At 42.9% G+C, this 25,362-nt stretch overlaps 2 non-coding genes across 2 annotated transcripts; both read left to right on the top strand.

Moving 5' to 3' along the window:
* Positions 1 to 11,862: 11,862 nt before the first annotated feature.
* On the top strand, positions 11,863 to 11,934 carry TRNAP-UGG (transfer RNA proline (anticodon UGG)). Its single transcript has one exon. It is a non-coding gene; the product is annotated as a tRNA-Pro (tRNA).
* An 11,789-nt stretch (positions 11,935 to 23,723) lies between these two features.
* Positions 23,724 to 23,795, top strand: TRNAP-AGG (transfer RNA proline (anticodon AGG)). Its single transcript has one exon. It is a non-coding gene; the product is annotated as a tRNA-Pro (tRNA).
* Positions 23,796 to 25,362: the final 1,567 nt, after the last annotated feature.

The following is a 25,362-nucleotide window of genomic DNA, read 5'->3' as shown; positions in this document are numbered from 1 at the left end:
TGGGACCAATGTAACAAAGCCTACCATCAGTAACACACTACGCCGCCAGGGACTCAGATCCTGCAGTGCCAGACGTGTCCCACTGCTTAAGCCAGTACATGTCCGGGCCCGTCTGAAGTTTGCTAGAGAGCATTTGGATGATCCAGAAGAGTATTGGGAGAATGTCCTATGGTCTGATGAAACCAAACTGGAACTGTTTGGTAGAAGCACAACTTTTCGTGTTTGGAGGAAAAAGAATACCGAGTTGCATCCATCAAACACCATACCTACTGTAAAGCATGGGGGTGGAAACATCATGCTTTGGGGCTGTTTCTCTGCAAAGGGGCCAGGACGACTGATCGGGTATATGAAAGAATGAATGGGGCCATGTATCGTGAGATTTTGAGTGCAAACCTCCTTCCATCAGCAAGGGCATTGAAGATGAAACGTGGCTGGGTCTTTCAACATGACAATGATCCAAAGCACACCGCCAGGGCAACGAAGGAGTGGCTTTGTAAGAAGCATTTCAAGGTCCTGGAGTGGCCTAGCCAGTCTCCAGATCTCAACCCTATAGAAAACCTTTGGAGGGAGTTGAAAGTCCGTGTTGCCAAGCGACAGCCCCAAAACATCACTGCTCTAGAGGAGATCTGCATGGAGGAATGGGCCAACATACCAACAACAGTGTGTGCCAACCTTGTGAAGACTTACAGAAAACGTTTGACCTCTGTCATTGCCAACAAAGGATATATAACAAAGTATTGAGATGAAATTTTGTTACTGACCAAATACTTATTTTCCACCATAATTTGCAAATAAATTCTTACAAAATCAGACAATGTGATTTTCTGGATTTGTTTTCTCATTTTGTCTCTCATAGTTGAGGTCTACCTATGATGTAAATTACAGACGCCTCTCATCTATTTAAGTGGTGGAACTTGCACTATTGGTGACTGACTAAATACTTTTTTGCCCCACTGTATATTCCATAGAAACAGATGTATAACACTTTTCCTGCGCTAGATACACCAGGAATGAACAGGATATATCTGTAGTGTATAGTGAAATGAACATATATTCCATAGAAACAGATGTATAACACTTGTCCTGTGCTAGATACACCAGGAATGAACAGGATATATCTGAAGTCTCTGCTGGAATGAACATATATTCCATAGAAACAGATGTATAACAGTTTTCCTGTGCTAGATACACCAGGAATGAACAGGATATATCTGTAGTCTCTGCTGGAATGAACATATATTCCATAGAAACAGATGTATAATACTTTTCCTGTGCTAGATACACCAGGAATGAACAGGATATATCTGTAGTGTATAGTGAAATGAGCATATATTCCATAGAAACAGATGTATAACCCTTTTCCTGCACTAGATACACCAGGAATGAACAGGATATATCTGTAGTCTCTGCTGGAATGAACATATATTCCATAGAAACAGATGTATAATACTTTTCCTGTGCTAGATACACCAGGAATGAACAGGATATATCTGTAGTGTATAGTGAAATGAGCATATATTCCATAGAAACAGATGTATAACACTTTTCCTGTGCTAGATACACCAGGAATGAACAGGATATATCTGTAGTGTATAGTGGAATGAACATATATTCCATAGAAACAGATGTATAATACTTTTCCTGTGCTAAATAGAGTAGGAATGGAGTCTCCTGATGAAGCCACGCTAAGGCGAAACGCGCGTCGGGGTGTTTTGGTTTCCTCACCGCTGATGTCTCGGAGTTAACCCCTTTATTATTGTCCTGTTCACACTGCTCAATAATGTCTGTAGGTATGTACTATCACTTGACTTAGGTTACCTATTAGTGTATTCCTTTGTAATGCATTGCTCACATACGCTGTATATATCTATTGCAGATTCTTCTTGGGGCTGGTTCCTATTATAAATATATTATTAATCTGATAAAGTGACTCTTTGCTATATGGGACATTATCCCCTGAAGTCTGTTACTCAGGCTAATTTCTAGGTGCATTCTTTATTTTGTAGCAGTGTTTACATCTATATTTAATACGATCTTGTTATTTGGGTTGTTACTTCGGGTACATCACCGGTGAGAGGGTTCTGGTTTTTTGTCTGACTGTTTCAGCCAGACACCACTTGTGCTGCCCTCTAGAATTTCTGTAATGTATGTTTTGTATATGTTTATGTATTATTTCTAAATAAATATTTGTTGATATATTTTTATAATTTATTATGACCCATAGTTTTTGTTATGCTATGGCTATTTTGGTTTGGGGGCTATTGAATATTTTTGGATAAAATTTGGTTGGTTGTTACAGGAAAAGTGTTATACATCTGTTTCTATGGAATATATGTTCATTCCACTAGAGACTACAGACATATCCTGTTCATTCCAGTTCTTTTAAACCTAGAAAGCTCAGAAAATCTTTATTTTACATCTTTCCCCTTTTGTAATAATGTTCATTCTTTTTCTTTATTCTTTTTCTTCATTCTTTTTAGTATGTCCCGTTTTAAACGTTTTCTTTTGCATGGATACTTATGGCCAACATTAGTACTGTCATGTGATTGTCAGGAGGGTCTGTCACTGGTGGGAATGGGGGAAAACTGTCAAAACCCCAATGGAGAACATTCTAAAAACCATATAAATGAAGAATTGTCTTTGTTGCTATAGCAACTGATCACAGCACACATTCGATTTCATATTTTACTGTTGAAACATGATTGTTCCTTTGGTCAACAATTTTCATAAATCTACCGCAGCAAAATTACAATTGCCTCTTATTGCCACTAGGTGGAGCTGCTGCCTAAGTTTCCCGTTTGTATACTTGGAATAGGAGTATTTTCTACTGGCCGTGGCTTCTCCTATCACCTTGTAGCTGTAGCTCCTCCTCTATTGGGCGATATACTTCTGGCTGTAGCTCCTCCTCCCAGCTGAGGCTCCTCCTTCAGCTATTCGGCTGCCGGGCGCTCCACTTCTCCTTTGTGGCTTCTCCTCCTGGGACCGTTGGACTAAGGGCTAGTTCACACGTGAACTGCCCGCGCGGGTTTTGACACAGAGAGAGACGCGGCGAGCCGCGTCTCTCTCTTGTCAAAACCCGCCCGCCGCGACCATCGCTGTCGCGGCTTAACCCTCTGCTGTCGGCTCAAATGAATGAGCCGACATAGGAGGGAGCTGCCGGGGGCGGAAGCCGCGCGGCTGAGCCTGCGCGGCTTCCGCCTGAAGAAAGGACATGTCCTTTCTTTTCTCCGCTAGCAGCAGCTCGCCGCTAGCGGAGAACAGAAGTCCAGCGGTCTCCATAGACCACCATTATAAGGGGAGGTTTTGGACGCGAAATCCGCTGTCAAAAACCTCCCCTTGTACTCACGTGTGAACTAGCCCTTACTGGCACCCGCGGTTTCCGTTGGCTCAGGGTAACCTGGGCTCCATTGTGACGTTCATTGTGTAAGCAGGCAGTCACGTGTCTAGTGACGTGACCTCCGCAGCTCCTCACCACGCGGGGTTCACAGAACATCAGGCCGCAGAGCTCAGCCAGCAGGGAGAGAGAGAAGCTGCTCTGTAGTCCTGTCTGTGCTGTGTGTTGTATGATATCCAATACAACTGTCCTATAGTCTTCTGAGCTGGACACATGCAGGAGACTGCCTGCCCCAACAGACCCATCACTGAATGTACTAGAAGTGCATTCATGAGTGTGCGTGTATAGAATACTACAGATTAAATTGTCCAATTACTGTTAGATGAAAATATATGGTCAATACCGTGTTTCCTTCTGAAAGGGGGGTGGGGGGCTATATTATTTAGACCACAAATGCAAGAAAATAAAGATATCCGTGGTACAATTGTTCCTGAAAGACAGTCTAGAACTCTAGACAGTGGTGGTGAGGATAACTTGTCCAGACCGCCACTAAAAACCACATGCTGGTGATAATAGTTTTGCCTTTACACCAGTCTCTAAATTGCCATTTATATCCCGCCATTATACTAGGCAATCTACTATACTAATTGTTATCCAGCATAGGTCCTTAATGTGGAGCTCTATTAGTGACTAGCTCTTTCACCGTTAGCAATATTATACCATCAGTTTATACATTCCTAGAGACTGGTGGAAAGGCAATACTATTATCACCAGCATCTGGTTTTTAGTGGTGGTCTGGACAAGTTATCCTCACCACCACTGTCTATGCTGTCTTTCAGGAACAATTGTACCACGGATATCAATCATTAGTGGTCAGTTGCTTCTGTCTTTATTTTCTTGCATTCGTGGTCTAAATAATATAGCCCCCCCCCCCCCTTTCAGTAGGAAACACAATATTGACCATATATTTTCATCTAACACTAGTTGGTCAGTTTAATCTGTAATTTTTATTTGGTTGACAAATTTAGGGACTATTTGCTTCAAACAAGGATGCAAAGAAATGGCCTTTTTAGGTCATAGGATTTATGTCAGATGAAGTTTATACACGTCCTACATCTGTAACTGGGCAGAATATTAAATCCTATACAGAGGAATTCCACTGATAAGATTTAGATACGTTGAATGCTTTATAATCATAATTTTAATCGTATCAAAAAAGATTATATACAGTATTTTACATTTTAAGACGTCTTTTGATAGTATAATCACCTATCCCTTATTCTTATCCAATTATTGGGCACGCTATATCCTTTCATCCAATGTTTTTGATTTATTTTGTGTGTATAGAAGTGTATAATAAAAGGAATAAAATGTGCGTCACACATAGCTCGCCGTAGCAAATTTTGCTCTGCCCACTTTTCTGTTCACTCCGTCCATTCTCATTTAATTTTCATGTGCCCCCACACAGTATAATCTTCCTATAGTCACCCATAAATTATATCTCCTCCCCTCCATCTCTCCCCAAGTTTCATATCCCCCCTTCATCTACCCCCAGTTTCATGTCCCCCCTCTATTTCTCCCCCAGTTTCATATCCCCCTCCATCTGCCCCAGTTACATGTCCCCCCTCCATCTCTGCCCCAGTTTCATGTCCCCCCTCCATCTCTGTCCCCAGTTTCATGTTTCCCCCTCCATCTCTGCCCCCAGTTTTATGCCACCCCTCCATCTCTGCCACCAGTTACCCCCTCCACTTCTTCCCCCAGTTTCATGTCTCCTCATCTCTGCCCCGTTTCATGTCCCCCCATCCATCTCTGCCACCAGTTTCATGTCCCCCTCCATCTCTGTCCTCAGTTTCATGTCCCCCCTCCATCTCTGCCACAAGTTACCCCCTCCGACTCTGCCCCCAGTTGTTTTTGGGCTTAAATTGTGCGCCTTTGCACTGCGCACCTGAGGAATTTATTGTGATAACTGTAACGTATTCTCCCGAGGCAATATCATCACAAAACCATAACTGTTTGAAGAGGTCCTGAGGTGAAGAATGGTGCCGCATAGTGTAATGTACAGCCATAGGTTTCCTGCTACACAGGACAGCCCCTTGCCGAGATAACGAGATTGCATAGTTATGCAAATGGAACTGGCCAGGAGATTACAATACTGCTTTGATCAACATTGCTCAGGCACTTCCAAGAGTTAATTAGACTCGATCATTTGACTCTTGTCCCTCACATCCTGCTACAGGATAATTAACAGGGGAAAATAGACATGACATGTGGCACTGTATATAAGATGGGCACTGAAAAATCTATGACTGATGGGCTATTCATCACACTGATACAATACATAGATATTTACATACATGGCTGAAAATCATAATTGTGGGTTGGTTCATTACACAGGAGCAACTATGGGGCACAATATAGTGCGCAGGAATGTGTGTGTGTGTGTGTGGGGGGGGTCGGGGCCTCTGGCGTCGGTTGGGGGGGGCCTCATGTCAAAAGTTCACCACGGGGCTCCGCCATTCCTAGTTACGCCACTGAAGCTATACATCTAATTATACAATATTAATAATAATAATAATTGTATAATATAATTAAAGGGGTTGTCCAGTTTCAGACAAATTTTTAGAGACAAAAGTTATTGATTTTATTATGTTTATTTCTATGTAATGTTTCAATATACTTTTACTATTGATTCCTCATAGCTCTCTAAATCTCCATGTGCTGTTATTCATTCTGCTTAGCCTAGGTTCACACTAGAGGATCAGAACAAGGGAGAGGCGGACTGCCAATGTAGTGATAACATGCAGAGTCCAACAGACTCTATTAAATAAACTGAAACCGGACATTTTCCTCTGCTGATTTTCAGGTGAATAATACAAGAGAGTCTCCAATGGAAACTCCGGAACTGATGTGAATGTAGCCAATCACTGGATAAAATCAGCCCATGGTCATGTGATATATGGTCCATGGCCATGTGACAGGTGCAAATCCTAAAGGATTTAATCAAATCCCGGAAGATGTTAAAATAACAACTCTGTTGGGTTATTTCCCTAAAGAAAGTCAGTGATTTGATCAAATCCCTGAACTGTTTTAGTGAAATGATGAAATAATCTTGTTTGATATGAAAAGTATTGATTTAGTAAACCATGCATTATTAAATGTAGAGTAGGTAATTATTTATTCAAAACTAATTAACAAAAGAAATTGGTATTTAAGCTGATAATTTTTAGCACATACTTCCATAACATAATTTTTTCCCCCATAATAGTGCTGTGTATGTGTCCGTTGTAGTCTAAGTAGATGCAGCTATTTTTTATTTGTTCAATGACTGTGAAGCTTCTTCTATCCTTTCGTGAGTCCACAAAGGTGTTTTCTATATCATGCCGCTTGTTCAAAACACGTCCTGATAGTTTCATTAAACTGTTCTTCAGATACAAATTCAGTCAGAGTAGATTTTTTTTTTCTATATCTGAACCCGTTGTTCGTGTGCGGCATGTCAGCAGCGCGGCGCTTTGGCCGGCATGGATGCCGGAGGGGAGTGATAACGAGTGAAACATAGAGCTGTGTGAGGGTCCATTCACATGGAGGAAAATGGTGAGAAACTTGGTGTGGAATTTTCCACGCTGAGAATAAAGCCTCCCATTGATTTCAATGGGTTATGCTAGCTTATTTTTCTACTAGCGGAATGGACCCTATGTCCTGACTTGTGTTATTTCAGGAGAGTTTTCTTTTCTATATCTGAACCCATATTTTTGTGTTCATCACGTCAGAAGCGCAGCGTACTGGCCGGAACGGACACTGGAGGGGATTTGTGAGGTAAAGGGGGAGTGGTAACAAGTGAAATATAGAGCTGTGCAAGTCCTGACTTGTGTTATTTCAGGGGAGTTTTTTTTTCTACATCTGAACCCATTTTTTTGTGTGCATCACGTCAGAAGCGCAGCGCACTGGCCGGCATGGACGCCGGAGGGGAGTGGTAGGGTAAAGGGGGAGTGGTAACGAGCAAAATATATAGCTGTGCGAGTCCTGACTTGTGTTATTTCATCATTTCACTAAAACAGTTCAGGAATTTGATCAAGTCACTGACTTTCTTTGGGGAAATGACCCAACAGAGTTGTTATTTTAACATCTTCCGGGGTTTGATGAAATCCCTTGTTACATTATTTCCCTGCAACATATATACCGCCTCTGTTGCAGTTTCCCTCTGGCATGGTACAGAAAAGCCAGTGGAAAAACTGATGCCAGAAGACTGCTGAGCCAGTGCCTACAAGACTGGATGAATGCCAGGTGCTTATCTTCTGATAGGACATTCTTTTACAGCTCATTGGGCAAACGTATGAACACATTAAGGATGTATGTTGTGTATTTAACATGTACGACACTTTTAATGTCAAATAATATACATGACAATATTAGGCTACGTGTAGCCTCCAAATATAAGCCGGTCATACTGCAGACTTCTTTCCAAACATATGCATCTATAGGTCCATGGGTAAATCGCAGAAGTGGCACATTGATGACATCAATGTGTCACATGTGCCCTCCAGGACCCATTCATTTCATGTAGTGAGACTGAAACGCAAAACAGACAGAAATAGGATCTGTCCTACCCGATCCTCTTGATAACACAAAGGCAATAGAAAATAATGGGTCAGCACACTAGCCAATAAAATACAGCTAGCACACTGACTAGGAACATGTTCTTAGCCTGACATATTCATAAATACAGTATATTTGAGCAGGGTGAAAGTAAAGGGCTGTAGTAATTCAGATATCCAACTCCATAACACAGTAAACTGAATAGTGTGCATCATGTAAATAATGTAAGTAGAGTGATCACTGCACCCCAAAACAAAATATCTAATACTCCAAAATCATGGTTTTCTGTCCGCCTTGTTCTTACACCATCTGGTTTCATGTCTGCCGCACAAAGCACACCTTGAAACCTGTCTAAAGGACAGACATGTGTACAGCCCAGCCATAAGGCATAAACTATGGACATAAACTATAGACACTCAAGAAATTGATAACAATGTGAGAAGTAAATACTTCAAGAACGCCATCAAATAAATATATAGAATATACAATTAGGCTAAGTTCACACAGTGAAAAATAAAGCCTGGGGTCACTGGCCAGACCCCAGGCTGCCGAAGATGCATACAGGCACCCCCTGATTCAGCGCGGGGTGCCAAGGGGGACATATGGCATGGTGGAAACCCTTGATTCTCAGCTCTGATCAGGGGTTAAAGGACTAGGGAGTTAGCTGTCAATTACAGCTAAAACCTGCTCCTCATGCTGGCTGCGGGTGAGCAGCAGCTACTATCAGGGAAAGTTTGTTACTACAACAACCTTTCCCTGATGTGGCCATTATACGATCAGGACCTGAACCTGATTATGGCTCTGTGAACACCAGCAGCTATTAGCGCTGTGTTCACGTGGTTCCTGACCCTTGGGGAGACCTGATCCCCAATTTAGCAGGGTCTGTTTACAATCATCCAGCAAGAGCCGACAAACGTAGATAAACATCTACAGCGAGCCAATTACTGTATCATATTGAAGAAGGTACCAGCTAAATGTGTGCTTGTTACTATTCAATTTTTTGTTTATTTTTACTTTTTACATCTACTTTTTATTAATATATGTTCATTATTTTTCTGGAGACATTTGAGCAAATGCAAGAAACATAATTGTAAAATTTACGCAACACATTACAATTAGAATTTTCACTTTTGGAGTCTTGACCATAAATGCAAGAACATTCTAAAATCTGCCAGAAAATCAGCCATGATTTACTTTTTGTGGCGGGGTTACCTCGCTGTGCTGTGTCCCTGCCCGATATGAGGAGGTCACTGCTGGTTTTGACCATTAAAAGTCCTTGTTTTCATTACAAATCAAAACCCAGACTGACCACCAAGATGGTTCAAGATTCTTATCTATGCAGAATTTGTATCTAGATAGGTTCATGGGAAACCCTTTACAGCAAAAGACAAATCTGAGATATTTCATAGAACTAATACATCTTTCTAGTTGATAAATGAGATGAAGGTCCAGCCGGGTGTCCATGTCACATGTTCTCCAATCCTGAAGCAAGCACAAGTCTAGAACAGAAAGTAAGTTCATGTCATTTTACAGAAAAATTGTAAAGCTAATAATAATAATAATAATAATAATAAATTTTATTTATATAGTGCCAACATATTCTGCTGCACTGTACAATTTGTAGGGTTCAAATACAGACAGATACATAACAAAGAACGTCATTTCACACAATGGGACTGAGGGCCCTGCTCGCAAGAGCTTACAATCTATGAGGTAGAGGGGTGACACAAGAGGTAGCAGGGGCGGCATTGCTTATACAGTATTCAGACAATGTTGTAATAGAGGTGACTGTCATTACAAAAACAAAACTTTATGAGCCATCACTAGTGGTGTCCTGTAACATGTGGATGGAGCTTGGACAGATAAAGTTAGCCTGAAAAGACATCATATCATGTGGGGTAATGTGGGAGTGGGGACAGAGGAAGGTTAAATTTTGGGGATTCTAATTATAGTACGGAAGGGTTTACAATAGAAATGGTGATAGGCCTGTCTGAAAAGATGAGTCTTTAGTTTGCATTTGAAACTGTAGAAATTGGGAGTTAATCTGATTGTCCGGGGTAGAGTATTCCAGAGAAGTGGTGGAACTCTGGAGAAGTCTTGTATACGAGCGTTATGAGCATTTATTCTATGATGAATAGGCAGCCAATGTAGCGACTGGCTATTAAATACAACAAAATAAATTTGATGAGCTATAAAATACGACAACCAACCGACAAAAACGCCCCACTACATACTTTTGGAATGAGGATTTTACCACCATTGCAAACTCTTAGCACACCTACATCCTCCCACACAACACTGACAATCTGCTGCAAAGCCAAGACTGCAGGATCCAGCAAATAAAGCTCGAACAGCTACCTTTAGACCAGACTAGTTCCTGGCAACTGGTATCAGATACTGGTCAATGCTGCTACGCTCCCGCCATGATGCTGTATAATCTAAGCAGTGCCAGTACTAAAGTGAAGTCCTTAATTGGATATCAGGTTTGGATAAAGCCTAAAATATCAACTCTTGAAGTTCCCTGAAAAAGAAAGGAGGATTCCCTTAATGTGCAGGACCAAACAGTACATGATCTCCGGCCCCTGCTAAGCCCCATACCATTCGCGGTGATGTCACTGAGATGTGGCTAGGTATATGCTCCAGCCAGAAGCGTGACCACCCTGCGTGTAGCACGAATACTCCATTGTACAAGCAACACCACCACTTGTAGCACAGTGCCCAACAAGCACCAAAATCCATGTGCTGACCGTACCTACATATCACAGAAGTCACCGTCACCTTCCTCAGGGAGCTCCAAGAGTTGATACTCGAGTCTAGGCCTTATTCAGACAGAACATCCGCTTAAGTTGTTCACTGCAGAACACTTCCCTCCCCTCCTGATATTACTTGTCCATAGTATCAAAAATCAGTGATTTAATAATACTCTTTTCTTCCCCTAGTAACAACCCCATTTTGTTTGCCCATGCATAATACAAATGACTATCTTTGTGATGCCTGATGAGTTATTATAGCGCCCCCTTGCCCCCTTATAATGGTCTCTACTTGTGAATAATAGTTCCCCACTTATAAATCAATCCCTCTTACCAATATAATTCCTTTTTATAAATAACCCCCCAATAGTAATCGTTTCCCCTTATAAGTAATAGTTCCTTTTCCTCAATAGCCTAACCCCCCCACCCCCCGCTTACCTTCTAACTTTCTTACTTTACAAAGACTCTATTTGCCTATATATCTAGGCCTGTGCAGACACATTTTAAGATTTGCCAGTGACATTCCATTTCTCAGGCATTTTTTTTTATATTAGCGTTTGTATGACAGCACAATGATTGTATTAGCACAATATACCTGTGATGCAACGTTTGCTACATCTGCATCACAAAAAAGTCACATGGCTAGAACATTGCTGGTACATGGAATAACACAAAGATACGCAACGTCCATGATTTTTAATCAACAAAATGTGTAGCTAGTGTGAAAGTAGCCGTTTAGCCAATTTAACTCTTGATTCATGAGACAAATCTTTGGTTCAAACCACCTGAACCCCAAGTAAATGAGTCTTGAAGTTCACTCATCTCTATTCTTGATATTTTTTTTCTGTCTGTACTTTTACATTTTTTAGCTTTATAGCATTTCAAGTGTTACATACAGCATAGAGGTAATATTTGTGTTAAATATTTAATATTTTATTAAATATTTGTTTTAATCTGGCATTAAATGGTCAGCATGTCTGCTACTATTTTTAAAAATCATGCTTGAAATATTTCACTTGTCCCATAATCCAGAATATAGCACTACACTGCACTACACTGTGCTTTGCTTGCTGTTTGATCACTGCATAGAGAAGTAATATGATCCAAGTGCTATTTTTGTGCTGATGATGTGGCATCTGCATATGTACTCAGTAAACTACAGTCTACAAGTCAAGCTATACAAGAGGCTCGTTGGTCTAGGGGTATGATTCTCGCTTTGGGTGCGAGAGGTCCCGGGTTCAAATCCCGGACGAGCCCAATTTTTTAAATTATATACACATTTGTCTTGGGGGGGGTCTTGCAGAATCCCATTTCTATAATAAGTGGGAGCTCCTATAATACATTTGCATTTGGAAATACACTCATTGAAGAAAAATAACTGAGAAGAAGCAGCTTTACTACACACCTCTCAGCCCAGAAGGAAATTTTGCGTAGTTACTGTAGGAACTAGTATGCAACCACTATTCAGTCATTATATAGTGGTAATATTTTAAACTGTAATTTTTATTGAAAGTTTTCATAAAATACAAACAATAAGGACAAGACGAAGTTGTAAATATCATGAACAAATAAGCAAAGATATACACATAAACAACCAAAAAGAAGGGGGGGGGGGGTAAAAGAAAGAACGGTAATGGAATCAAAGACCATTGATGGCACAGTATGCATCTCAGGGCGACCATATTGCATGAAACACATCCAGAGAATGGTTGAGTGAGGCCTTCAAATTCTCCATACTACGGATGTCCTTAATACGGCCAATAAGATTGGACCCAGAGGGCCTCTTCCAGTGCAGAGCAATAAGTGTCTTGGCCAGAGTGCAAAGGTAAAGGAATAATTTAGAAGACTGCTTACCAAGATGAGTGAGAGGGAGGTTAAGGAGGTAGGTGAGAGGGTCTAGAAGAACCCCTTGAATAAAAAGGACATCAGTTAGAGATTTAACTTCCAACCAAAAGGGGGGTATCCCAGGGCAACCCCAGAATATATCACACAGGGTAGCATTTCTCGACTGACAACGCCAACAATGATGGGGGATGCTAGGGTTGAGAGCATGAAGCAGGGCAAGGGTATGATACCAATGCATAAGTAATTTGTACTGAGTCTTCACGGAATGTAATAAATATGGAGCCATTGTCCAGGCGAGATCCTCCTGTTTAACACCTCAGACCACCTGTCCATATATTTATGAGAAGAGGAGCCCCTTCTCTCAGGGGAAGAAGGGAGCCTATAAATGCAGGATATATCAGACCTGCCGTGAAGGTACCTGCCCGACAAATCCTTTTTGAAGGCAGAGGGCAAGGAGCCAAACTGTGAAAATACAAAATGTATGATCTGCAGGTAATGAAACCATTCAGAAGTGGGTAAGTGCAAAACCAAAGCGAAATATTCAAAGGGCCTCAGCTCCAAGGTCAACGGGTCAACCAGATCAGCAATATGAAAGAGACCCTTCCCAATCCAAGGTCATACCATAGCAGCTGAAAGTGCCCCCGGGAGAAGGGTTATACAAAAAGGAAGCCATAGAAGAACACGGGAGGACAATGGAAAGAGTTTGGAGCAAGTGATCCAGATAGCTCTCGTGAAACGAATGTGTCCTAGGAGAGGAGTGGAAGGAAGAGAAGAACGGGTCCACAGAAACGCATTAGCATTGGAGTTAGCCAAAGTTTCTCAATCTCGACCCATTTTGTATAGGCCTGCGGAGCCGCCCAGAACAGGGTGCAACGTAAATGTGAGGCCTAATAGTAATGCAAGATATGTGGAACCGCCACCCCCCGTCCTTTCTCGAGAGCATCACAGAGCGGGGAATACGGTGACGTTTACCATTCCAAATAAACTGAAAGATTGCCTTTTGCAAGGTACGCAGCTCCACATGAGGGACAGCCACCGGGAGAGTCTCAAAAAAGTGAAGGAGTTTTGGAAGGAGGAACATTTTAACAGCTGTAATACAAGAGAGAAATATGCAGGGGGTGCCGCCTATCTAGTAGACCACGTAGTTCACTAAATAAGATGGGAAAGTTAACCGAGTAGAGGGTGGAGTAGGAGGGTCTTTAAGACCTGGAGGAGGTTGGGAAAGGAAGTATGAGGGTTGATAATGTTCAAGAGAACATCATCCGCAAACAAGCTAATTTTGAAGCCCGTATCTCTAACTTTAACCCCTGTGATATTAGGTTTGGAATGAATCATGGAGGCAAGGGGTTCTATGTAGAGTGCAAATATGAGCAGGGATAAAGGACAACCTTGGCACATCCCATTGCGAATTTTAAATGGCGTTGAGATAGAGTTAGGGAGTTTCACTACAGCCGAAGGGCAAGCGTACAACCGCTGTGAAGAAGGCCCCAGTGAGACCAAATTTTTGAAGAGTGACTGTCATAAATGGCCAGTCGAGACGGTCACAAGACTTCTCGGCGTCAAGGCTTAGGAGGAGGCAGGGTGTAGCAGCGCAGTTGGCTACATCTATCAGATCCACAGTCCTTCTGTGGATCCCCCTGATTGCAGGGGATAAAACCCAACTGGTCCATATGGATTAAAGATGGAAGCCAAGCGCTGCGCCTATTAGCTATAATTTTAGTAAAGAGTTTCAGATCGGTATTCAGTAGTGCTATAGGGCGATAGTTAGAGCACTCTTGATGATCTTTGTGAGGTTTAGGGACTAAGGTAATGTGGGAGTGGAGCATAGTCTCAAAGGTGTGGGAGAAAATCGGACTGGAACATTTTGTAATAGAGGTAGGTAAACCCGTCTGGGCCATTGCCATTAGGAAAATTCTTAAAAGTAGCACTAAGTTTGTCTTCCGTAATGGGAGCAGTAAAAGAGGAAACTGCTGAGGACAAGGACAGGCATCTAAATATGCATGCAAGGCAGGGTCGCGAGGCCCAAGGTCTCCACTCAGACGAGAGGGGAGGTTATACAATTTGGTATAATATTCCTGAAACGGACGTTATAGAATCAGGGTGGTGGTGCAAAACACCACGTGAATCCCTAACCGCATGTGGAACAGAGGACACTTGATGGTCACGCAAAGTCTTGGCAGGCAGGGTGTGGGCCTTATTACCTCTGTCATAAAAACGCCGCTGCCTGTACAGAATTAGACGTTGGGTTGCCTGAGTAGCAAGGTCACGGAGGTCCGCCCTAGCCGCTACTAAGTGGTGAAGGGTGGAGGCTGAGGGGGTATGGGCCAGATGGGCTGACAAAATACAGATTTGGGACACTAAGGCTTCCTCTCTAGCCTTATCTAGCCTTATCTCTAGCCTCCTATCTTTCTTAAATTGGGTAGCCAAGGCAATGCAATGGGCCCTCATGACCCCCTTATGGGCCTCCCAAAGGGTAGAGGCAGAGGAGACAGAGGGTGCATTTAGGCTAAAATAATCCTGAAGCTGTGTATGGAAGGTATCACAGGAAGTCACAGAGTGGAGGAGCGGTTCAATCAACCGCCAATGACACCGTTTAAGCGGAGTTGCGGCTGAAAATAATGAGAGAAGAACAGGAGCATGGTCAGACCAAGAAATGGGACCAATATCAGCATCAGAGATAAGCCTAAGGGTCAGGGTATTACCAAAAAAATAATTGATCCGAGAGTGGTTTTTATGGGGATGGGAATAGAAAGTATAGGACCGAGCAGTAGGGTTGTGAATGTGCCAGAGGTCATAGAGGGCCAGGCGAAGCTGTGGGGCACTGGACACACCACTGCCAAGGACAATTAGTCCAAGTGTTCATAGAAGACCATAATAAAATCTCCGCCAACAACAAGACCAAACCAAAGAAGGCCCACAAACGTCACAGCACCCTCTTGAGGAAGGGGATCTGGGAGGAATTAGTAGTATATACATTACAGAGGACAATGGGACTTCCATGAAACAGACCCTCTAGAATCATATAGCGACTATCCGGATCCAGGTGAGAGGCCAAGATCAAAATAGTGCAGGAACGGGAGAGTAAAATAGCCACTCCACCTTTTCTACGGATATTATAAGCAGAGTAGGCAAAGGCGAAATAGTGTCTGGCAAAATTAAAATTCCCCGGGTGATCAAAGTGGGTCTCTTGTAGGAAAGCCACTTCTGACTGGGGGGAACGAAGCTCGAGCAGGACCAAACAATTCTTAGTGTTGGAGCCCCGACCCTTCACGTTCATTGTAAAACACTTAGCCATGATCAGGTGGGAAAGGGGGTACCAGCAAATGTGTGAGGAACAAGAAAAGGCAGATCTCACCAAAACGGAAGGCAGGGAGGGACTCCAAGCCTAAAAGGGGAGGGGGAAGACAAAACAATAAACCATTAAACAACATGACAAAAGACAAAAATGTATTATAGGCAGGACTAACTCTCCTAGCCGGGGCCTAAAAGCTAAGACTAAGGCATAAGCAGACTAATACCAAAAGGGTCCAAAAGGGGGACACACAACTGGATTGAGCCTCCGTGGGGGTGGGGGGTTGAGATGAAAAGGGAGATGGACCGTTTATAGAACAGAGGGGGTGAAAGCTAACTACTTTGAGAGGAGTGAAGACTACCTCCCACCCTGACTGCACCTAAGCAGAAAGTGCAAAGAAATTAAACAGAAGACCTGCTAATAAAACACAATCCACAATAATCAATGAGACCAAAAATAACATGTGAACAGCAGACAGTCTGTGAAAACCGGAATGCACTCCATCTCAAAATCTAAAGAAATAAACAGAGAAAAGTCAATGCCGAAAGCGTGGGGAGTCACCCACCATTGTCTCAGAACCGCTTCAGGGGGGAGGCTGTTGCCATTTTTTTTACTTCTGTTGGGACCACACCAGAGGAGGCGGTGGGGGAGGGGATACAGCCAGTGTCCAGTCAGGCAGATGCAAGGGGGGAGCAATGTCCATAGCGGAACAGATGGACTGAAGGTCAGAGTAGAAATGTAGAGTAGCAGCATGACCGTTAAAATGGTCAAGGCAAAAGGAAATCCCCATCTGTACGGGATCTGATGGTCATGCAGCAGTTGGAGGAGGGAATGAAGATGCCGGCGCTTCTGAAGGGTAAAATCCAGGAAAGATCCTGATACAGCTGCATTTTCGCTCCATCAAAATCAATATCCTTCAGTGCCCTAGCCTTGGACAAGATTGCCTCCTTCAGTCATGGAAGTCATGGACACAGCAAATGACATCCCGAGGAACGGACCCGGAGCCTTTAGGACACAGAGCCCTGTGCGCACAGTTCAACTTAATTTTGTGAGTGGGGGGTTCTTGCAGCACAGAGTTGAAAATTGCCTCCAGAGTAATATGCAGGTCCTCCTCATGAATGGACTCCGGCAGTCCCTTGACCCTAATATTGTTCCGCCTGTCTCTGTTGTCCAAGTCCTCCACATGGTGCTGGAGGTCAAGGAAAAGGTGATGTTGGGAGAGAACAGAGTCCTGTATCTGCTAGACATAAGCATGGGTCTGATCATGATCGTCCTTTAAAGAATCCTCCACGCAATGTGATGGAGGTCTTGCCGTAGGGCAGATATCTCAGCCTGAATTTCCGTTCAGATCTCTTTGCGGCAGGCCTCGGTAATCTCAGTAACCAAGGAGCGGGTAAGGAATTGAATCCATTGTGGTGAAGGAGAAGACAGAAGAGGTTCATTCTTTTCTAGTTGTAGATGCTGTGGCACAGACATCGGCGAATGAGGAGACATGGCAGCATAGCGAGACAAGGAAGGAGTAGCACCAATATCCCCCTCAGCCCCCCAGGAATGTGCAGGCGAAGCAGCCCCTTGTTGTAGGTGATGAACCTGGGAGGTAGAGAGTGGAGGAGATCTGGCTAGTGACAAAGTCCCTGGAGCACAGTCATAAACCGCAGGCACAGCAGTGGAGGGAGCAAGGCTAGGAGGCACAGGGGAGACTGGCTGGAGGAGAGGAGGCTGGAGGTCAGCATGTTGGGAAGAGGAAGCAGTGCTAGTGACTTGTAGCAGTGAGTTGGCAAGCAGAGGAGAGACTGTCGGCGCCGCCATCTTGTATACCAGGTGATCGGAGACAGAGGACTTTGCAGCGGCCCTGCAAAGATGACATTGCTGGATCCAGAGGAAGCGGAGGATCGGAGACACTTAGCGACATCACCGATGAACGTGGCAAAGGAGCTGGTGGCAGTAGCGCAGGAGCTGGCGTGGCCTACAAATATGGCCGTCGTCATATGGAGGCCCGGGTGGAAGCCGTCGGAGGGACAAAGCAAGAGGAGATACCCGGCTGCCCAGTGTGAGTAGAGGAGGCAGGGGCCCTTGAGATGGAGACAGCGACCGTTTTCTTCCCCATAGGGGGAGCAGGGAAGCCAATGTAGGTCTTGTAGCAGCAGGCAGGGTAGGAGCTGAGGGAGAATGCATCCTACCACATCAGTACCTAGGCCACACCTCCATAAATCAGTATTTAAAGACATGGAAAATTATTTAGGGGGAAGGCTGGTGGTTATGTGGATACAAGTTCCAAACCCCAGAGCAATACTGATGTAATATGTAATAATTTGCAGTTTAACTGACGTACTATGACGTCATAAATGCCCGGTGCTTTACGCAAATGGACGTAATAGTGCGGGCGGCATCAGCTGGAGATGTACTATCTGAGTGGGTGGCATCGGGTGTTAATTTGTAAGTGACAGCTAACACCCACTCATTTAACCCCCAGTCGGAGCTGCACTTCGATTGGGGGTTTTAACCCCTTGGTTATGTTTGACCACAGCATACAAGGGGTTCCATTTTTCATTATCAGCTGAGCATTAATTTCTGGAAATTAAATTAATGCAAAGCTCAAGGGCTAAAAATGCTCGCTACCCCCACTTGATGAATCCCTTGAGTGGTGTAGTTTCCAAAGTGAGGTGACATATCTGCGGATTCTACTTTACTGACAATTCAGGGACTCTGTAAAAGTGGCATGACGTCCAAAAACCAAACTGTGCTCCAAAAACCAAAATAGTGCTTCTTTACTTCTGTGCCTAAACAGCAGTTTATACCCACATATATAACTTTTTGGAAACCAGGATAACTCACTTAAAAGTTTTAGGATTGCACGTCTCTGATGACACAAAGTGGGTACAACATATTGTGCACTGAAATGGCATATTTCTTTAAAGGGATTCTATCATTAGAATCCCTTTTTAACTTAATACACGTCAGAATAGCCTTAAAGGGGTTTTCCAGGCTGACTTTTTTTTTTTTTTTTTTTTTTTTTTTTAATAAAGGTGTGTTAGTGCTACTGATGGGTTGCTAAATACACCCATACTGTTTGAATTATTTGAGAGGTGCAGTTTTGAAAATGGGAGGTTTCTAATATATATAGGCCTTTATAATCTCCTTCAGAACTGAAGATGTCCCTAAAAAATTAGTTTGAGAAATGTTCTTGTAAATCTGGAAAATCGCTGTTATATTTGTAAACACTTTAACATCCATTATGAATTAAAAGATGAAGCCAATATATAGCAGATATATGATAGATAATATTTATTGTATTTGGATGGTATTTCACATTTTGATTACAAATATTACAAATATTAAAATAATATTAAAATAAAAAACCCAAGACAGGCTACTTCTTTACTTTACTTCTATATTAGAAACATATGCATTCCTTTAACTGTGCTCAGTATCAAACATTGTGGTGACAGAAAGCTACAAGCTAAGGATGTAATATGATACAACTTCTACTTCAGTGCTGATGTGGCACTTGAAGCTGCTTCTTGAAACACATTACACAACTTAGAGCATCACAGCATCAAATGCATCTCCTGACTATCTGAAAGTAACAAAATACGTTTTTGATACTGATACATGGGAATTCTATAATATACTTTTATGTGCAAAAAATACAGAAACAAAAGCATGAAGCTTTATAACCAAAATGTTTCCACATGTATAAAACATAGTTATTAAAGATAAATGGCTAAATATTTTCTGCATGTGTGTAAATATTGGACTGGCACATGGATTTTTAGGAATTTGGTGCAAGATTTTTTTTTATGTTGAATCATATTGAAATATGAACTGTCACACAATTGCTGCAAAATAAATAAAATGTCATATATATTTTGCATCTGCTACCGAAAGCTACTTAATAATAATAATAATACATTTTATTTATATAGCGCCAACATATTCCGCAGCACTGTACAATTTATAGGGTTCAGATACAGACAGACAGACATAACAAAGAACGTCATTTCACACAATGGGACTGAGGGCCCTGCTCAAAAGAGCTTACAATCTATGAGGTAGAGGGGGTGACACAAGAGGTAGCAGGGGCTGCATTGCTTATACAGTGTTCAGACAATTTTGTGCATTAGGAATTGTGATAGGCTTGTCTGAAAAGATGCGTCTTTAGATTGCGTTTGAAACTGGAGAAGTTGGGAGTTAATCTTATTGTCCGGGGTAGAGCATTCCAGAGAAGTGGTGCAGCTCGGGAGAAGTCTTGTATACGAGCGTGGGAGGTTCTGATAATAGAGGATGTAAGTGTTAGATCATTGAGTGAGCGGAGAACACGGGTTGGGCGGTAGACAGAGATGAGGGAAGAAATGTAGGGAGGTGCGGCTTTATGGAGAGCCTTGTGGATGAGAGTAATAACTTTATATTTTATTCTATAATGAATAGAATAAAATATAAAGTTACTTTAACAATGTCCTCCATCTATCCTGGTATAGTCTAGTCAATAGTAATAAATTCCATACTGCTGATTTACCTGCACCATCAGCATAAGTAGAAGCTGGTTAGGTGGAATGTAAAGAAGAAGGGTACTTTGCGCTTCCTTTCTAGATGATATATTTGTGTTGGGATGCGTTCAGTGACTTGTCCTCAAAAGTCCCAGTCACTCCTCTAGATCCTTGATCCCATAGAATGAAGGTAGAAGGGTGGGGTGTCTTGGGTCTAGATGGCGGTTCGCCTCAGTCGGGATGTACAGCTTCCCTTATGGGGATGGCTGTTTGAAGATAATGGAGGTGTAATGGGATCCAAATAGGATGATGCCCACACTGTCTCCAGACGACACTCAGATGGATACAAATAGTACTTTTTATTGATTACACGTTTCGAGTTTTTTTGTGTTTGAAAACGAAACACAACCTCTTCATCAGATCTTTAATGTTTGTAGTCAAATCCAATGTCGCATGCGCTCACAGCACAGGGGACGCCCCCAGTGCTGTTTGAACGCAGGGGACCACCCCCATTGCTGCGATAAAACTAATAAGCATATGGACAAAAACTGGGATATGTAAGGAACGGCGACGCGGAGAAGACATCTAAAGGTAGGGGAAGAATAGCCTTTCTTAAGGCTATTCCGACGTGGGTTTAGCTTAAAACGGGATTCTAATGATAGAATCCCTTTAAAGAGGTTGCAAGGAATGTATTAATTTATCTGGACCCAGGGATGTTGATGATGTGTCTTAAGGACACAGGGCTCATGACATTGCTGGAACCCATCATTACATTATAATCTAATGAAATGTTAATTACTTGTGAGATTGGGGAAGGAGGGGGGAGCCGAGGGAACCAGGGGGCCAAACACTATGTCTTGTCACAAGATCAGGGGGTTATGATGCCTCTGTAACCCCAGGATCCAAAAAAATAAATAAATCAAAGCAATATGGCTTTTGGAAGGTGGTGGGTAAAATAGAAAACTGCAAATATGAAAAATGGTTGGTACAGGGTTAAAAGCCAGGAGAACTACTCGTACGATATTGAAGATTTCAAATAAGTTTGTCCAAGGGTTGTCGCTCAACAATTGCTCAGTAGCTGATGCCACATCTGAAAGGGAATAGGTGTTCTTATTCATATGTCCTATGGACATTATAGACTTGGAATTGTCCTGTGTGGTAACTAATGTCATAGTACCATCACATTGTACCGCCCCCTGTTTATTTATGTCAGGGTGACCTCATTAACAATATATAACCTCTTGGTAAATAGAGCGACCAGACTGCCATGATTAACAGTATCAGTCACTGGACTCAATATAACAGCGACATCCATTGGACCCTAATATCAGCTGCAGACCCCACAATAACTGGGACAGCTCTTAGATAATATAATAGGATTGAAGTCATATGACACAAATAGCAGTGGCAGCCTGTTACAGTAGAAATTCTTCTGTTGCATCATTGGGGCAGTTACCATGCACTGTCTGGCAACTAATATGTTAGTGAGCGGCTGATGTCGGAGCAGAATTGTTTGGCTCCTGAGTGGTTAGTCTCTTTATAAATATTTTCTGGCTTTTTTTGTTTGGTTTTCCCAGTTTTCATAGTATAATCCAGTTTATTATACCTTGCCTAGTCTGTTTCTTGTACTTCTCCACTGCTCTTTAGTTTATTCTCGTCTAGCCTGAGACCTGTAGTACTTGTTTGTTTTCTCCCAGCTTGTTGCCTCGCTTCTTCCTTTAGCTCTTCTTGCTGGTGTTCTATGGTCCCGCAGCTAGATCTATTTATGTTAGATTCAGTATTGCAGTTCGCTGTTTATATTAGGGATATCTTTAGGGACAGTGAGTATTAGGGCTAGTGTTTAGGGAACCAGTGATAAATTTGGAGAGAAGCAGTCAGGATTGGTACTCTATATGGTATAGCTCAGTGATGGTGAACCTTTTAGAGAAAGAGTGACCAAACTGCAACTCAAAACCCACTAAATTATCGCAAAGTGCCAACACGGCAATTCAAACTTAATACTGTGTGGATCTACAATTGCGGACAGTTACAGACCCATAAAATACAGTCGTGTGAATGGGGCTTCACCGAGCTTTTAATGATACAAACAACTTTGTACTGAAAGGTCAAGGACTATGCATTTGGTGCTATTGAACAATTAATGTTCTCTATTTACATTGCGCAGGATCTGTTTTATAGTGACCATGCAATGTTATTACAGCCTGTACTAATATCATGTCTGCTATAAAAAAATGTAATGTGGGATATAAATAGTGAAGGGCCTTCACACAGTACAATCACAGTGGCCCCAATGCTGTACAGTCTGCTTCTTAGTGGTCCCCAGGCTGTACAGTATGCTCCACTGTGGCCCCAATTCAGTATTATATGCCTCAGAGTGGCCCCCATATAGTATATGCTCTACAGTGGCTCCAGACAGTACAATGCTCTCCACAGTGGTCCAGAGACAGTACAATATGCTTCACAGTGGCCCCGAGACAGTATTATATGCTCCACAGTAGGTCCACGCACAGTATTATATGTTCCACAGAGGCCACCACACAGTATTATATGCTCCCCTTTGGGCCCCCTCCATAGCATTATTTGCTCCAAAATGGCCCACACACAGTATTACACACTCCACTTTGGGCCCCCATACAATATTATATGCTGCATAGTAGTCCCACCCCACACAGTATTATATGCTCCACAGTAGGCTCCCCCCCACAGTATTATATGCTCCACAGTAGCCCCCCCCCCACACACAGTATCATATGTTCCACAGTAGCACCCCTTCCCCCTCACTTACATGAAGTCCCATGAAGAGCAGCTGGGCGTCGTCCTTCTGACTGCAGGCACTGATGACTTATGCCATCACGCCTGCATTGGAGCAGAGGTGACACTCAGCAGTCAGTGTAAGCCGCAGTCCCACGGCCTACACTGACAGAAGGGCAATCTCTGACAATCTGTCAGGAACGTCCTTCTCCACAGCAGCGCCTATCCCGCTGTACTGTGTGAGCGGGGAGGAACGCCCCCCCCCTCCTGATAATACTCGTCTATGGATGAGCACTGTGAGCAGAGGGAGGGGGCGTTCCTCCCCCTCACACTCTACAGCGCGATAGGCGCTGCTGTGAATAAGGACATTCCTTCACAGTCATTCCTCTTCTGACTGTGAAGAGCTACCGTGGCGGCACCGATAGCGCTTTACCCGGGGCACAGATCGGGAAAGCCGACAGTGGGCAGAATTCAGCGCACTGTCGGCTTTCCAGCAGTATATAGAACTGCCTGTGCCCAAATCCATGAAAGGCTTTACTACTCTAGATCTGTTTAATTGAGCAGACATTATATATACATCTGTAAATATTCGTAATACAAACAATATTGAACAGCTGTTCAGCTGCCTCTTCAACCTATAAATTTGGAGCTATGGCCAGATGTTGATATCTGTCTCGTTGGTCTAGGGGTATGATTCTCGCTTAGGGTGCGAGAGGTCCCGGGTTCAAATCCTGGACGAGCCCTTTATTTATACTTTCCTTGGGTTAATATTGAAATTCATTCCTCTTTATTATCTTTGCATTTAACAGTTCTGTAAGTATAAGCAATAGGTCCCCAGGAAAAAAAAATTCAGTCAGAAAAAAAAAAAAAAAAATTCAATTTTTTTTTCTTTTTCACTCTCATTTTGTACCTATTTTCTCAATATCTGTAATTTAGACAGTGTTACATTGTGTAGTTATTTCCTACTTTATGAATGCTTCTTATCACAGTCAAGTAATCAAAGTTTGTCCCTATAAAATCTACAGGACCTAATGCTGAGGGAATCAGGTGTTTCACCTGCCACTAAATAGCAATTTTTTCTGCTTTAGACGTCGGAATAGCCTTTAGAAAGGCTATTCGTCTCTTACCTTTAGAGGTGGTCTCTGTGGCGCCGTTCCTTAGAAATCCCGATTTTTACCGGTATGCTAATGAGTTCTCTCGCAGCAATGGGGGCGGGCCCCAGCACTCAAACAGCGATGGGGGCGTCCCCACTGCTGCCCGAGATGTCTCTCCAGCGACACCTCCTTCTTCCGCTGCATCCTCTCCTTCTCTGCTGTCTTCCTTCTGCGTCAGCTCCAACGCCTGCGCAGTCGGCTCTGCCAGAGAAACAAGGCCGCGATTGCGCTCACGTGCAGTACGCTCCTCGAAGTCTTCGCTGAACAGAGCGTATTGCGCATGCTCAGTAAGGTCTGTACAAACCTCCGACGTGCGAGTGAAGTCATCCAGGCTTTTAGTTCTACCATTGTCGGGAAATGCTATTGCTTTGATCACTTTTTATTCTAATTTTTATCAGAATCAAAACAGTGAAAAAACGGCGGTTTGGCACTTTTTACTATTTTTCCCGCTACGGCATTTACCGTACAGGAAAAATATTTTTATAGATTTGTAGAGCGGGCGATTTCGGACACTGTGATACCTAACATGTATGTGTTTGACAGTATTTAACTACTTTGATATGTGTTCTAGGGAAAGGGGGGGTGATTTGAATTTTTAATACTTTTTACACTATATATATATATATATATATATATATATATATATATATATATATTTACTTTTTTTGCATTTATTAGACCCCCTAGGGGTCTGATCACTAATGCAATGCATTACAATGCTAATGCATTGCAAAAAGTCATTTGTTTTGCAGGCTGCATAGACCAGCCTGCAAAAGAAAGAGACTGCAGACTGGCCGGGAGCCTTGTAAAGGCTCCCGGCTGTCATGGCAACGTGACGTCGGCCCTGGAGCTTTGATCGAGGCGCCGGAGGGGTTAATGCCTCCGATCGGTCCGGGGACCAATAGGAGGCATTAGCGCTGGCTGTCTACTGTGTAACACAGTAGATACCCGGCGGCTATGGCGGCCGCGCGACTTCCGGGCGAAATGTCGGGAAAGGGCTAAAAGCTAGCAGAACCCATTGAAATCAATGAGAGGCTTTTTTTTCCAGCGTGGAAAATTCCACACCAAATTCCTCACCATTTTCCTCCATGTGAATGGACAAATCTCCCAAAAAGGCACTCAATTTTGGAAACTAGTCCACGCAATATTTTTTAAA

This window comes from Leptodactylus fuscus, chromosome 2 (genome assembly GCF_031893055.1).
Source record: "Leptodactylus fuscus isolate aLepFus1 chromosome 2, aLepFus1.hap2, whole genome shotgun sequence".
Classification (NCBI taxonomy): domain Eukaryota; kingdom Metazoa; phylum Chordata; class Amphibia; order Anura; family Leptodactylidae; genus Leptodactylus; species Leptodactylus fuscus.
This window is presented reverse-complemented; position numbering and strand designations above follow the sequence as displayed.